The following is a 12,904-nucleotide window of genomic DNA, read 5'->3' on the forward strand; positions in this document are numbered from 1 at the left end:
CCTTTCCTCCCATGGCTGCCCAGTCCCTTGATCATCTTTGTGGCCCTTCTCTGGGCTCTCTCCAGCCCATCCACATCTTTTTTGTATAGCGGGACCAAAACTGAACACAGGATGCCAGGTGGGGCCTGACAAGGGCTGAGTAGAGCGGGACAATGACATCTTTCTCTCTGCTGGGGATGCCCTTGTTGATGCAGCCCAGCACCCCGTTGGCTTTCTTTGCCGCAGCAGCAGCAGCACTGTTTTCATACGGAGCTTATTGTCCACCAGGACCCCCAGGTCCTCTCACAGAGCTGCTCCCCAGCAGGGTAGATCCCAGCCTGTGCTGCATTCCTGGATTATGTTTCCCCAGGTGCAAGACTTTACACTTCTCCTTGTGAACTTCATGAGGTTCTTGTTATCCCCCTCTTCCAGCCTATCCAGGTGTCCCTGCAGGGTGCCTCTCCCTTCCGCAGCGTCCACCTCCCCACTCAGTTTGGTATCATCAGCAAACTTCATCGGGGTACACGTGATGCCATCATCCAGGTCACTTATGAAGAGATTAAACAGCATTGGGCCCAATACCAATCCCTGGGGGACCCCATGTGTGACAGGTTGGAAAAGGAGCTATTTCCCACCACCCTCTGGGTGTGGTCTGTCCACCAGCTCCCCACCCACCGCACAGACCCCTTGTCTAGACCATAACACATCAGCTTCTCTAGGAGGAGCATGTGAGGAACAATATTGAAAGCCTTGGAGAAATTCAGGCAATGTCCAGCACTTGCCCCACATCAACCGAGCAGGTTACTCTCTTGTAGAAGACATCAGGTTTGTCAAGCCCAATTTGCCCTTAGTGAATCCATGCTGGCTTTTCCCAATCACGTGCTTCATTTGACTTGTGTCCCCAAGAGGATTTGTTCCATAACTTTCCCAGGGATTGAAGTAAAACTAATGGTCTATAACTTCCTGGATCCTCCTTTACACCCTTCTTGTAGATGGGGGGTGACATTAGCCTTCTTCCAGTCTTCTGGGATGTCCCCCGATCTCCACAACTTCTCCCAGATTATGGTGTGCGGCCTCTTGACAGCATCAGCCAGCTTCCTTAACACCCTCGGGTGGATAAAGTCAGGGCCCATTGATATGTAGGGGTCAAGCTCCTGTAATAGTTTGCATACCAACTCTTCCTTCTCTGATTTGATTTGTTTTGCCTAGATTTGGTAAATCTCCTGGTAACAAGTGTTAAAAAATAGTTGACAGTTGTTTTTTCAAAAGCCTGTCATGAGGCAAGACAAGCATTCTCAGTACAGGAACCAGAGGAATGGTTCAGGAGCATGTTTCTAATGATAAGAATTTCCCTCATTACCAACCAGATCATAACTGACCAGGTACTGTCAGATTTGGTTTACAGACACTTCAGGAATGGATAAGAGGAATCTGAGGAGTTCCTTCAAACCCTGTTTTCGTAATTCCCACCATTTGCTTCCCTTCCCTCCTGCACTCCTCTCTGCATTGGAGCTGAATATGGTCCTGAATTAACTTTTCATCCATCCTTATATTGCTGTATAAATAAATCCAATGACACTTTACCACATACCTGAAATTAAGCACATGCTTAAGTGCTTCGCTCAACAGCAATATACTTTAAGCACATACTTTAAAAGTCTGCAAACTGTGTCTTTATAGCTTTCCAAAGTCATTACAATGGTGACATGGGTCTAAATTATTGCTACACAGGAATGTAATTGCCTGCTATAAGAACAAGACCTAGAAAAGAGAAGAAGAATGTATATGCCTGCTAATCTTAATTTTGTATGTTCACACTTTTTTCAGAGCAAACTGATGAAAATGATAGTCTTCTGCATAGTCCTGCTCTTAGAGAGATATCTTCTGAAAACAATCGCCATGTAAATTTTAGGTTCAATAATGGTTCACCGAACATATGGGTGACTGAAGGCCATAGGACTCCAGTACACATACATGAATTTAAGAACAAGCAGTGTACACCTGATCAAAACCATTTTTGCAATAAACTCAAATGTAATTTTAAAGCAGAAGGAAATGGGGGACTCTCTGAATATCTGAGGGTTTTCAACCTAAAAAAAAAAAAAAAATTAGACAGCTGCCTTAATGCTACCAAACATGACTGGTCTCATAATAACTTTTTTTGGGAAAAAAATCTATGACAATCCATATGCTTTTCAGCTTTTTTTTTTTTTTTTTTTTTTCCTCTGGCTCCCTCTTTCACTCTTACTAAACATATACTTATTTTGACCCTTGAGTTCGAACGCTGACAGTTACTTTGGTTTAGTCAATATTTAGCTGTCTGATCAAAAGACCTTCAACAAAAGTCAATATCTGTGTTTTCTTATATGGTAGCAAGCAAAAGAAACTGCAGGATTGCAATTTATGATATTACCTGTCAGGGTGCACAATCTTGGTTTTTTTTTTTTTAATTGCATATTTTATGGTATGCTTAAACTGTACTTAATTACTTGCTGCAGAATGAAATCTTTACAAGGGTATTCCATATTGCATCTTTCAATTTGACTTTATTTAAAGAAAGAAATGTCTTAGTATTTTCCTAATCTTGAAGCACAGTCTACCATGTAAAGAAAATCATATTTAAACATAAAGATTTAAACACTGTTTCTCAGAAAATCTGTCACCATTGGACTTTCATAGAAAAATGATAGGAAATAGAAAGGAGGACAAGAAGCTCTTTATCTGAAAAACAGACCATCAGAAAATTATTAGTAGTTCTCAGTGACCATACAGTCACTGCTGAAAGTGGCATTATCAGTGACGTCTCATCAAGAAGAAGAATTGCAAAGCCACAAAGAAGACAAAGTAATTTGCAAAACTACAGTAGGTCATCACAATGATGCCAAGATAGCTTTAAGTGATATAAATTCTATGTATGTTCATGGATTAAACTGAAATAGCACTTAACCACTGGGTTCAGGTCATAATTTGACACCTTTTTTAATACATTAATGACACTGAATGATCAAAAACAAGTGTTTGATAACACATCCAAAATTACTTCTTTCCTGCTAAGGACTTGTCCTTGTTTGTAATTTATTGCCCTTTTAATTAATAAAAGTCTCACAGCTCTAACTGAAGGAAATAGAAGTAACCATCCACCACTTGATTAAAAAATAACAGCTTGAATGCACATTTTGGATTTGGCTAGTGAGGCAGTTTCAGTAGGATTTACACTATCTTATCCAGTGGCCATGATGTTCTATAACATTTACCCCTTAACAAAGACAGAGAATTGTGAATACATTGACATTCAGAACTAATTTTCTTCCTAGTATCTGCTCTGGACAACATTCACCAAAGTCAAAACTTTTCCCAGACTCCTGAATTTGTTCAGAGTAACTCAGTTAGCTCCAGCCTCGGCCAGCATGACTCTGGAAACAAAAGGTAAATATTCAGACATTGAGACGCAAAGGGAATCTCTGAATCCCACTTGTGTTGGTGTTGATCTTGAACTGGGTATCTCATTCCACTAGAAATTGTACGGCTATAGATGTTACCTGACTGCAACTATTCAGATTAAAGGGACCTCCAGCTCTCCACAGGTTTGGTTAAACAATTCAGATTTCAAAGTACGTGACTGAAGCGTTAATTTATAGTGCTTAATCTGAAACCATCTGACATGAAGTACCTGGCAAATGTGCAATATGTGGGTTGTTCGAAGCAGAAAATAAGACTTCAGGCTCAGCCTTCAAGTGAAGCTCAGCAGTCATTAAGTATGTGAGGCAGAACTGGTTTCATGCCCTCTTGCAGCATTGGCATCTCTGGGACACTGACAGCATTTCACAGCCTTAACATACTGCTAAGTTTATAAAACTACTGCATACCAACCACCTAATCTTTGACTTTTATACCTAACGACAGAATAGGTGTGAAGCTGTTTTGTCTTCTTAATCTTAACATAAAACAATCCATCCTTGGAGATGAATGAAAGGAGAAAGAAGAGGGGGAAAGAAAATTCTGAATTACCATCTTTTCCTCCTGTGCTCTTGAAAGAGCACTAATATTTCAAAACCTTCTTAAGAGCTTGTCGACTAGAGCAATAATCAAATTAGAAAATGAGGCTGCACATTTCAGGAGCAACTGTTGAAGTTTTGTTCTGTTCTAACATGACAAGTAGTCTGCTGGGTTTGCCTCTGTGGCAGCAGAAGGTAGCTCACTTCTGCTAAAATTCAATTATTTCTCATTTCCAGAGAATAAAGAAAACAAATTAACTCTTCAAGCTATCTTTCTAGTGAATATTCTAGCGAAGGAATAGTTCTATTCATTCTGTAATATCACAAATGCCAAATATTGAACCTGCTTTGCTCTTGTATTTTTTGCAATCATTTCCATCTCTGTAAACCAAGCAACATATACTTTTTATGCTAACTCATTCTGTGAATTACAAAAGGTGAAAATCAGTGGATAATCAAACCCACAACCCAGGGTTATTATTCTTGACAAATTGCTTTGTTAACTCCTAACTTTTTTCTATCCTTGAAAATTATTGCTTGCTGAGCAAGACTGTCATTTCCAAATTGAAAAAGGAGAGCAAAAGAGAAGCAAGCCATTCTTTCGGTAGCATGTCAAAAGAGGTCAATCATTTTATATTTCCATATAAAGAACTGATTAACATAGCTTAAGCTCTATAAAAGCATGCTTGTCTTGGAGAAACCAGTATCTACTGCAAGAAGAATAGCAAATCCTAATATTGAGTATAGCTCATAACTTGAATACAGGACATACTACAGGGTGTACAAAAGGGAACACTTATTTTCTAAGCAATAGCCAAACAAAAATGCAACAAAAAGCAGCGTCGGGTGCACGAAGCACTTGCATATCATTGTGAAAAATATCATTTATCTGCTGATCGACAGCAGTTCCAATGTATGGCCCTGTATCAATAATGATATGGTCTAGGTACATTCAAAAGGGTCATCCATGACAGATGCATGCTATGGATATCTACTGGAAAAGCAACATGCCAAACCTCCTTCAGAGCCAGCTGAGTTCCCTTAAAAATATCACTGTTCCTTCTCCTTCATCTTAGAGTCGATACTCCAAAATACACAAATACAGTAAATGAGACAACTTTCTGCCCTGGGAATATTTCCAATTTTCCTACCTATTCTTTATTAAGAAAAACCTTTTTCAAGTCGTAACTGCAATACTGAAAGTAATGTTCACCCTCTAAAAAGAAAATCTGTGAACTTCAGTGAGCACTAACAACTTCTAATGGCAATAACCATCCCCCAGTAACTGATCATTTAAACCAGGTGAAACTAAGTGGACTATCGGATAAAAACTTCAAGTTTTTATGTTCAGAAAAAATATCTGAAGTTGTTGAGTCTTAAAAGATCATCAATTTTGTGTATGTACACTGATCAACATAGTTTTGAATACCCAATAGCTTTGGATGTTAGACACACCTTGAAAAGAGATATCAGAAAACAGCCCATGTGCCTTTACTCCTGTATGTGAACCTGCGTTCTACAAAACAGTAAACAATTTCATTGCATTTTTTGAAAAACTGAAAGCATTCTGGAACTAGTCATGGGTGCAGAGGCTGTTTTCTGAAGGACTGGCATAAGAGAAAGTTTTTGTCTCTCTAACAATTCAGTGCTTGCCATGTTACAAGAAGAACCCCTCATCTGAAGAAAAATATGGTGCTTGTTAGTACTAGTAAACAAGACTTCAAAAATTTGATTATACTGCAATAACTCCTATTTTATCACTTTAATTAATCCAGTTATCTGCTTCATTTTTTATCATAAACATTAATGACCTAGTCCCCAATTTTTCAGATTTTTTGCTCTTATTTTATACATTTTTTCATGGCTCAGAAGACTGCTAGAAGTTTGTGCAGCTCTGACTTCAGCCTGGGGCTTTGCAGCATAGGTGTATCTGCAGGAGGAGGCAGCATCCTTGCTGACATGCTATCCTAGTGATGTTCCTAGCTGGAGTAAACTGGCATTGTTGCATTTACCTGCTTAACTATTTTAATAATGTCAAGTCTCACCTTTATGGGTGTCTCACACATCTGTTCCCCAGTCGTGTTAGCCCACCCAGGCAACAAACCCAAGGTTCTTCAGCTCCAGGACAGATGCAGGTGTCTGCCACCTGAGGCTCGCACACGGGCTGCTGAAGCACAAGCTCCTCCACAGAGCTGCCAAAGTGTGTCTGAGCCTCCTCACAGGCTGAAAGCCCTGCTGTGATGTACCTGTGGCACTGCATTCAGTTCCTCCCTCACTCCAACATAGGGTTTGCATCAAGGGTTATCATGACCCTTACGCTGAGCCTTAAATACTGAGTAAAATGGTGCACAGCTCTGGAGCAGCACTTCATACCCTGGGCTGCCACTGCTCCCTGCTCATGCTTTATCCTTCATAGCACAGCCTGTGTTTCGTAAGGGCTTCTCTTCCTGGTTTTTGTCTTTACCATCTAATGTGACCAATAATCAGACACTAAAATCACAGTAGCAGAGGATCTGATCCCTCTAAGTCTGGATACAACCAAACTGAATACATAAATCTCTAAAGACCCTGAAAGTTTGCAAAGCATCAGCAGAGGTAACATGTAGAAACAATGAAACAATGAGTCAGTATGAGTCATTCATTACAACAGAAGATTACAATGCCATTAAATCCTAAAAAGGAGAGACAGCACCAAAATACTTAATTTGAAAGCCATTCGAACTTCCTAGAGAAATTTCAGTAAATGGACATTCAACAATACGATGAAATGAGTACTATGTACCACAACCTTTAAACAAACCTGCCAAAAAAATCACAAAGTTCTACCATTACTGTATGAAGAAATGCCCTTAGGGGTGCATATGGTGAGCAATATTCAGCACTCCCTGTGAACACTGTACTGGACAAAGATATGTTATTACACATCAGGCTGCAAAACGGTGTGGATTTTAACTTTCCTTTCAGTTATGAAAGAAAAGGTTAATATTCTCACATTTTCATGCCAAGCCTTAACAGACTGGGGTAAAAAAGAGAAAACAAATAGAAGAAACACTAGATAAAACAATGTATCTTGATGAGCCATTATTTCATTTCAAAATACTGACAATAACGGACTTCTGGATCAATGAAGCTACTGCAAGAAATCAGCCCATAACTACCACTGTTGGCACAAAAAGCTAACAGATCTTATCTATGGCCAAAATAAAAGAATTCAGCATTTATTAATAGCAACTCTTTAATTAGTTATTGAATGCTCAAATCATATGAAAATAAATAAAAAGTTTCTCCTGCTTAAGCCCTTAAAAATACAGCATATCACATTGGATATATGTGATGTCTATCATATTGACATGCAAGTAGGTTTTCCTTTCATGAAAGAAAATACTGTTTCACATGGCTAAACAAACAGATACATTCCAACGTTTTATAGCAATGGGCAAAAATCACCATTAATAGAACCACTGATACCAGGAATAATTTCTGAGCATTCTAAGAGGGAAAAAAAAATTACAGCATGTGGCATTTCTTCAGATACAACCAAAACTGTTGCGTCTGTAGTATGTCATCTTCCCAGTGAAATAACATGTTCATATGTAAGACTGATCACAGATGGCAAACTTCATTCTCCTTAGAAGAAATCCCAGCTAATCACATCAAAATACTAAAAGAGAGCAGATCTGTGAACAATGCAAGCAATGACAGAGCCTGAGCTAAATATTGTGCATTTTTGTGCATGAACACAAAGTGACAGCTCCACAGAGCTTTGCTTTCTCTTTTACTCTGGGGAAGCCCCTCCAGGACTCATGGCACTATTCCATGTAGGGTCCAGTTATTAAAGAGAAAGGGAAAGCAACTGTTTTCCCACAAATTATCACTATACAGGTTGCTATTCTTCTTCAGTATAATTTAATGTATTTATGAAAGTTACAGGAAATGGCTAATTTTTGTTTTGTTTCATTAAATAATGTTCCGTATTTATTTCCATAGGGATTAGGTAAGTGCATAAATAAACCACAGTCATTTATACCATCCCAACGTGAAAAGAAGACATCAGAGATCATTGAATAAGAGGTTAAACAGAACACTCCCATGAACCCAGCATCACAAATAAAACTTTCACATTATATTTACATCAGATTGAGTTCTGATGTCAGATGGTAAAGACAAAGATTCAAAAAGAAGCCTGAAACACTATTCGTAAAGTAATTTTGAAGTAACCATTAGTGTTATAAAATATGTATTCCCTTTTCAAGTGTAATAATCTTGATCAGCTGATTAAGGTTTCTCAGTTCAGAATAGGATGGTTTATCCAAGGTGATACTATAAAAATGAACAATTATCTCACAAATTTTACTTTTCAAGGAAAACATTTAGAATAAACGTGAGGGTAACAAATTCAAACTAGCCAAAACCTAGTTTTTCAAAACCAGTTATGACAACAAAACAGCTGTCACGGCCCTGAAACCAAACAGGTAGCCTTCAGAAACCAAAGTCTGATTTTCAACTATTTCTTTCCTGGTATCTCTCGTCTTCTTTCTCTCTCATATGATACAGCAAAAGTCCTCAATCTAACACACTTTTTAAACCCCAAGATTTTAATACCTATTATAACATGAAAATTCAGGTCCAACACTTCAAGAAACAGGATAACATGAGGTAATACATATAGGTGTAAACTCACCATCCTACCTGCATCTTCCATATCAATGCTCTTTCAGTCATATACGCTGAAATGAGTCTCAAAATTCATCAAAAAAATCAACAAATACTCTTTTACTTTTTGAACTAAATTTACTGTATGTGTTTATTCCTAGTAATGTGTTAATCCTCACTAATTTTTTATCAGACAAATGGGAAAAGGTACCAAATGCAGTGATAGAGTTCTCTCGTTAATAAATAATTCAGAAGAATGACAAAATACAATCTCATGGTGAAGTTTTAAAGAAAGAAATATAACTGAATTCTGTAAATGTAAAATCAAAAGAGAAGGAGCCAAGTCAAAGTAAAAAACATTACCTTTAGTAATATTTTTTTTACTTAAGAGAAATAAATCATTAAATTTGAAAAAAATAATATTTTCTCTAGAATTTCTATTGAAATGGACATACTCCTATCAAAATTATTCAGTTCCAACAAAACTGCATTTTTCTGATTAAAAACTGTCATTTGGAAACATTTCAATCATCCTTAATTCAAAAAAAGTAGCTTCTACTTAACTATCTTCTAAGTGTTTAGTCTAGAGTTAAAGCACTATTTTATTGAGCAAAGTTTGTCCTGGGAATATTCCAAAGCAACAAAATGGTATATTAATTTACCCTGCCTATTATAATGACAAAGAGTTGGTATTCATGGCAGTATCGCTGATATATATCTAATACTAGCAGCTTAGCAATAGCTAACATATATGGAAAATATGCCATTGATCAATCTTGGACACCTTCCATAAGTACATACTTTTTATTCTCTGATTAAAAATAAAAATTGTTAAAGCATTACTTTTGCCAAAAGCAACTGCCTACTAAAACTATTTCTCAAAGTTATTTAATATCTCTTATTATTAGGAACTCATTAAGGAAACTCTTCAACAAAGTTTAAAACTTTAATATTTAATTGCATCTTTGATCATTAATTACATCTGCAGATAGACATAACTTTTTAAATCTTAATTTTCTCATTTCAGTTGAAACAGAGTTCGTTGCCCAATAAATTTTATTTTAGTGCAAAGACAAGGCCCATATATTGATGAACCTTTTAAAAGAAACCTACAGCTCAATCAGAATAAAATTCTATTTATCTACCATATCATAATAAGAGAATGAAAAGGTCAGCTTTGCAGCTGAAATTCTGAGTTCCATGGAAACAGTCTATAAGATTTATTATTTATACATTTGATAACAAACAGGAAGGAGTCCAAAGCATACATCTACATATCTAAGGGTTTATCTCAGTCAGTAGCGCCTGGTGCAAAGCCCTTCCTGCACCTCAGGTTCTGCAAGACAAGTGCTCCTTTCCAGCTTTGGCATACATGAAGATTTATGTGGCACATTATCTAATGGTAAAACACTGGCATTCTAAGTCTCCTACACTGAAACAAACACACTTCTCTTCTGCCTTAAATTATATCTGCTGTGCCTTCAGAGACACAGTGCAACTGAAGAAAAATGAATCTGACGTTATTAGGTCTTGGAAGGGTGAAAAACTGACTGATCTGACTGAGCAGCAAAACAAGCTCATGAACTCTCTGTTTATGAATATAAAACACATTCTGCAGTGGATATTTTACACCACAGTGTGGGAATGTTTCTGAGATAACAAACAGTATTTTGTTCAATTCAGTAGCATAGGAACAAAAGATAATTTTTTCTTTACAAATAACATTTACTATAGACTTTTTTTTTTCCCCACAGTATCACTCATAAGAAACTTTTCTGCTTCACTTTCTTTTCCTTCCTTACCTCTGTCTGTTCCAACATAAGTAATCTGAATTGTCCTATCTGCTACTTGATTATTTTCTGTTCCTTTACTTGCAGAACTGCATTACTTTCCAGTATGGTTTATTTAAGAAGTTGAGGCGCATAAATAACAGATATGAAAATATTAGAAGTCACATGGCTGTACTTACTATCTTTTAAAAAAATATACTTAGCAAATGCTATTTATGACAGAGACCATTCTGCCTGTTAAACTTACCTGTATGTATGACAAGTTCAGATGTAAGACGTTTAGCTGGAAGGAGACGGAGAAAAAGGAGACCAAGTTGGCCATGATATTTCCAGAGAGGAAGGTGAACAGGCAGCCAGTGGTACATATCCCACTGCTGTGTGGTTATGACAGCAGCATTTTGGTTAAACACTTAACTATTTGCATTATGCATACCCGAGGAAGGAAAAGAATATATCATGGGAAGGTAGGCCTTGCTGTGTGTGCTTGGTTTTCATATGCCTGTTTAGGTGCCATAAAATGATGTAAGGCTTAAAGATGGACATTGTATTTACATTTCCACTTTGGAGATTGTTTTATTATTTTTATTCCTACCAAGTTCTAGCAATATTTTCAGTATTCCTACTACAGTTAGGCCGAGAAGATAGAAGACTTTAGAATAATAAAAACATCCTTCACTAAATATTCCTCTGGCTGTTGCTTTATTTTTTTTTTTTCAAATAATGAAGTTGCATAGCCAACTTCAAGGGACTCCAATTCCTTTTTATTTATAATGACAAAAATCTTTTGCCCATTTTTACCAACACATATTTGAAAAAACAGCTTCTCCAAGTCAGGCAAACATAGAGCTAACACTTGAGTTTCGATATGAATTAGTCTGAAGACAGACACTTTTTTTTTTATAACAACTTTAAAAATTGTTCAGGGTTAGATAAAAATAAGATAAATATAACAGACTCTTTATGATGTGTTCCTTCAAGATTATTTCTGTGACAGATTTATTATTCCTTATTCTGTGTGCAAAAGGCTCCATGGCTGATAAGGAAAATGAAGGAGACTATGGACATCTCAGTCACCAGGTTTTTTCCTCCTGCTGGAGTAACTCTTAGAATTTTTCCTATTGCTTATCAAAAAGTTTTTAGGCAGTTGCATGTATTTTGGCAAGTCTGCTATTTTCAGATTTTTTTTGTAACTTCAGAGCTCAGACAGCTCAAGCTTACTACATTGTAACAGAAATAGTAAATGGTTCACTCGAAAACAAAAGTCTTTGCTGATTGTTTTTAATTGCTAAATCCCTGATGCTCTTGAAGATCTTAACCTTTCTGAGTCAAAGCTCAACTCTGCCCTTCTTTCATTCACTTAAAACATATACCTGAGGACTCTACAGCATGAAGGCTGTGATTTATGCACTCAGGCCTCCTCCTCTACTCTAATTTCACTGCTTTTATGAATCTCATGTGTTGTTTTTTCCTTGAACTCACTTTTCACATGAGGAAGACCTCATATCAACAGCTTCCAAACTGCTGATTTACCTGTCTCTGATAGACAACCTTATACCACTTGTATCATTTATCTGCATGCATTAAACCATATAGTTTCCAGATGGTGCAGCAGTGCTTTGTCCTGAAGAAATAAACAATCTGTTTTCAAACCCAGCAATGACTGGGACCTGCCCTGACTAACAAATAGCATTTCCTTCGAGGTGGCATCTGACAATTAAACAGTGCTAATTTCTGAAGATTTTCTTGCTTCATTAAGGATTATTAAGAGATTAACATTTATTCCATTCTAGTACATAAATGATGAGGGTGTGGATAAAATACTGAATCTCATTCCTCTGGGTACAATTTTCTTTCGGTACTTTGGGAGAATAAATTGTTGGTAGAAGTGACAGGTTAATGGTGCACCTGTTTGCTTATCTGTTTGTCTTTAATAAAAAAAAAAAAAAAATCAGACTCAGTCAAGTAAGGAATCAGGAGTCAATGAACGAATAAAATCTCAAAGGTTCCAAATCTTTCTCTCACTGTAACGTATATGGTCATTTTGAATATTCAGATAATCTTTCTGCCTTTACTTGGGGACATATTCTACACCTAATATAACTAATGAACTGGCTATTTAAAACCATCTTTCCTTGTCTTTGAGTTTTAACATGATGTGTTAGGCATGCAAAAACACTGTGTTGAATATATTATCTTCTTTGCCTTATGGAAGACCCTTTGCCATGGGAAGAGCCAGGGAATGGCAGGCCAGTCAGTCTCACCTCCGTGCCTGGCAAGACCATAGAGTGGATCCTCCAGGAAACTATGCTGGGCACATGGAAATAAGGAGGTGATTGGTGACAGCCAACATGGCTTCACTAATGGCAAATCCTGCCTGACAAATTTGGTGGCCTTCTACGATGGGGTTACAGCATTGGTGGATAAGGGAAGAGCAATGGACATCATCTAGCTGGACTTGTACAAAGCATGTGACACTGTCCCATATGA

The sequence above is a fragment of the Athene cunicularia genome (assembly GCF_003259725.1).
Source record: "Athene cunicularia isolate RWA chromosome 7 unlocalized genomic scaffold, athCun1 chr7_part1, whole genome shotgun sequence".
NCBI classification, from domain to species: domain Eukaryota; kingdom Metazoa; phylum Chordata; class Aves; order Strigiformes; family Strigidae; genus Athene; species Athene cunicularia.